The sequence below is a fragment of the Triticum urartu genome, chromosome 6A, assembly GCF_056163025.1.
Source record: "Triticum urartu cultivar PI428250 chromosome 6A, HENAU_Tu73, whole genome shotgun sequence".
NCBI lineage: Eukaryota > Viridiplantae > Streptophyta > Magnoliopsida > Poales > Poaceae > Triticum > Triticum urartu.
The window spans coordinates 543,161,088-543,165,236 of record NC_141878.1 but is presented as its reverse complement, the minus strand read 5'-3'; positions in this window follow the sequence as shown (position 1 = coordinate 543,165,236).

The window sequence follows — 4,149 nt, the reverse complement described above, 5'->3', positions numbered from 1 at the left end:
GCTACGAGTGAGAAAGTCTCATCGTAGTCAACTCCTTGAACTTGTCGGAAAACATCTTAATGACAAGTCGAGCCTTCTTAATGGTGATACCTACCATCATTGTCCGTCTTCCTTTTAAAATCCATCTGTACTCAATAGCATTACGACCATCGAGCCGTTCTGCCAAAGTCTACACTTTGTTTTCATACATGGATCCTCTCTTGGATTTTATGGCCTCGAGCCATTTTGGAATCCAGGCCCACCATCGCTTCTCCATAGCTCGTAGGTTCATTGTTGTCTAGCAACATGACTTCCAAGACAGGATTACGTACCACTCTGAAGTAGTATGCATCCTTGTCATCCCACGAGGTTTGGTAGTGACTTGATATGAAGTTTCATGATCACTATCATAAGCTTCCACTTCAATTGGTGTAGGTGCCACAGGAACAACTCCCTGTGCTCTGCCACACACTAGTTGAAGAGACGGTTCAATAACCTCATCAAGTCTCCACCATCCTCCCACTCAATTCTTTCGAGAGAAACTTTTCCTCGAGAAAGGACCCGATTCTAGAAACAATCCCTTATTGCTTTCGAATCTGAGACAGGAGGTATACCCAACTGTTTTGGGTGTCCTATGAATATGCATTTATCCGCTTTGGGTTCGAGCTTATCAGCCTGAAACCTTTTCACATAAGCGTCGCAGCCCCAAACTTTTAAGAAATGACAGCTTAGGTTTCTCTAAACCATAGTTCATGCGGTGTCATCTCATCGAAATTACGTGGTGCCCCTTTTAAAGTGAATGTGGTTATCTCTAATGCCTAACCCATAAACTATTGTGGTAATTCGATAAGAGACATCATGGTACGCATCATATCCAATAGGGTGCAGTTATGATGTTCGGACACACCATCACACTATGGTGTTCCAGGCTGTATTAGTTGTGAAACAATTTCCACAATGTCTTAATTCTGTGCCAAACTTGTAATTCAGATATTCATCTCTATGATCATATCATAGATATTTTATCCTCTTGTCACGACGATCTTTCAACTTCACCCTGAAATTACTTGAACCTTTCAATAATTCAGACTCGTGATTCATCAAGTAAATATACTCAACATCTACTCAAATCATCTGTGAAGTAAGAACATAACGATATCCACTACATGCCTCAGCACTCATTGGACTGCACACATCAAAATGTATTACTTCCAACAAGTTGCTTTCTAGTTCCATTTTACTTAAAATGAGGCTTTCAGTCATCTTGCCCATGTGGTATGATTTGCATGTCTCAAGTGATTCAAAATCAAGTGAGTCCAAACGGTCCATTTGCATGGAGTTTCTTCATGCATATACACCAATAGACATGGTTCGCATGTCTCAAACTTTTCAAAAATGAGTGAGTCCAAAGATCCATCAACATGGAGCTTCTTCATGCGTATACACCAATAGACATGGTTCGCATGTCTCAAACTTTTCAAAAATGAGTGAGTCCAAAGATCCATCAACATGGAGCTTCTTCATGCGCTTTATACCGATATGACTTAAGTGGCAGTGCCACAAGTAGGTGGTACTATCATTACTATCTTTTGGCATGAACATGTGTATCACTACGATCGAGATTCAATAAACCATTCATTTCAGGTGTAAGACCATTGAAGGTATTATTCAAATAAACAGAGTAACCATTATTCTCCTTAAATGAATAACCGTATCACGATAGACATAATCCAATCATGTCTATGCTCAACGCAAACACCAAATAACAATTATTTAGGTTTTAATACCAATCTTGATGGTAGAGGGAGCGTGCGATGTTTGATCATATCAACCTTGGAAACACTTCCAACACATATCGTCATCTCACCTTTAGCTAGTCTCCGTTTATTCCGTAGCTTTTATTTCGAGTTACTAACACTTAGCAACCGAACCGGTATCTAATACCCTGGTGCTACTAGGAGTACTAGTAAAGTACACATTAACATAATACATCCAATATACTTCTATCGACCTTGCCAGCCTTCTTATCTACCAAGTATGTAGGGTAATTCTGCTCCAGTGGCTGTTCCCCTTATTACAGAAGCACTTAGTCTCGGGTTTGGGTTCAGCCTTGGGTTTCTACACTAGAGCAGCAGCTGATTTGCCGTTTCATGAAGCATCCCTTTTTGCCCTTGCCCTTCTTGAAACTAGTGGTTTCACCAACCATCAACAATTGATGCTCCTTCTTGATCTCTACTTTTGTGGTGTCAAACATCGCGAATATCTCAAGGATCATCATATATGTCCCTGATATATTATAGTTCATCACGAAGCTCAAGCAGCTTGGTGGTAATGACTTCGGAGAACCATCACTATTTCATCTGGAAGATCAACTCCCACTCGATTCAAGCGATTGTTGTACTCAGACAATCTGAGCACAAGTTCAACAATTGAGCTTTTCTCCCTTATATTGCAGGCTAAGAAAAATCGTCGGAGGTCTTATACCTCTTGATGTGGGCACGAGCCTGAAATCCCAATTTCAGCCCTCGAAACATCTCATATGTTTCGCGACGTTTCAAAACGTCTTCGGTGCCTCAACTCTAAGCCATTTAACTGAACTATCACGTAGTTATCAAAATGTGTATGTCAGATGTTCGCAACATCCATAGACAATGTTCGAGGTTCAGCACACTGAGCGGTGCATTAAGGACATAAGCCTTCTATGAAGCAATGAGGACAATCCTCAGTTTACGGACCTAGTCCGCATAATTACTATTATCAACTTTCAACTAAATTTTCTCTAGGAACATATCTAAACAGTAGAACTGAAGCGCGAGCTACGACATAATTTGCGAAGACCTTTTGACTATGTTCAGGATAATTAAGTTCATCTTATGAACTCCCACTCAGATAGACATCCCTCTAGTCATCTAAGTGATTACATGATCCAAGTCAACTAGGCCGTGTCCGATCATCACGTGAGACGGACTAGTCATCATCGGTGAACATCTTCATGTTGATCGTATCTACCATACGACTCATGCTCGACCTTTCGGTCTTCTGTGTTTCGAGGCCATGTCTGTACACATGCTAGGCTCGTCAAGTCAACCTAAGTGTTTCGCGTGTGTAAATCTGTCTTACACCCGTTGTATGTGAACGTTAGAATCTATCACACCCGATCATCACGTGGTGCTTCGAAACGACAAACTTTCGCAACGGTGCATAGTTAGGGGGAACACCTTCCTTAAATTTTAGTGAGGGATCATCTTATTTACTACCGTCGTTCTAAGTAAACAAGATGCATAAACATGATAAACATCACATGCAATCAAATAGTGACATGATATGGCCATCATCACTTTGCTCCTCTTGATCTCCATCTTTGGGGCTCCATGATCATCATCGTCACCGGCATGACACCATGATCTCCATCATCATGATCTCTATCATCGTGTCTTCATGAAGTTGTCTCGTCAACTATTACTTCTACTACTACAGCTAACAGTTAGCAATAAAGTAAAGTAATCACATGACGTTTATGTTGACACGCAGGTCATAAATAAATTAAGACAACTCCTATGGCTCCTGCCGGTTGTCATACTCATCGACATGCAAGTCGCGATTCCTATTACAAGAACATGATCAAACTCATACATCACATATATCATTCATCACATCCTTTTGGCCATATCACATCACATAGCATACCCTGCAAAAACAAGTTAGACGTCCTCTAATTGTTGTTTGCATGTTTTACGTGGCTGCTATGGGTTTCTAGCAAGAACGTTTCTTACCTACGCAAAAACCACAACGTGATATGCCAATTGCTATTTACCCTTCATAAGGACCCTTTTCATCGAATCCGATCCGACTAAAGTGGGAGAGACAGACACCCGCTAGCCACCTTATGCAATTAGTGCATGTCAGTCGGTGGAACCAGTCTCACGTAAGAGTACGTGTAAGGTCGGTCCGGGCCGCTTCATCCCACAATGCCACCGAATCAAGATTGGACTAGTAACGGTAAGCATATTGAACAAAATCAACGCCCACAACTACTTTGTGTTCTACTCGTGCATAGAAACTACGCATAGACCTGGCTCATGATGCCACTGTTGGGGAACGTAGCATAAATTCAAAATTTTCCTACGTGTCACCAAGATCTATCTATGGAGTCATCTAGCAACGAGGGAG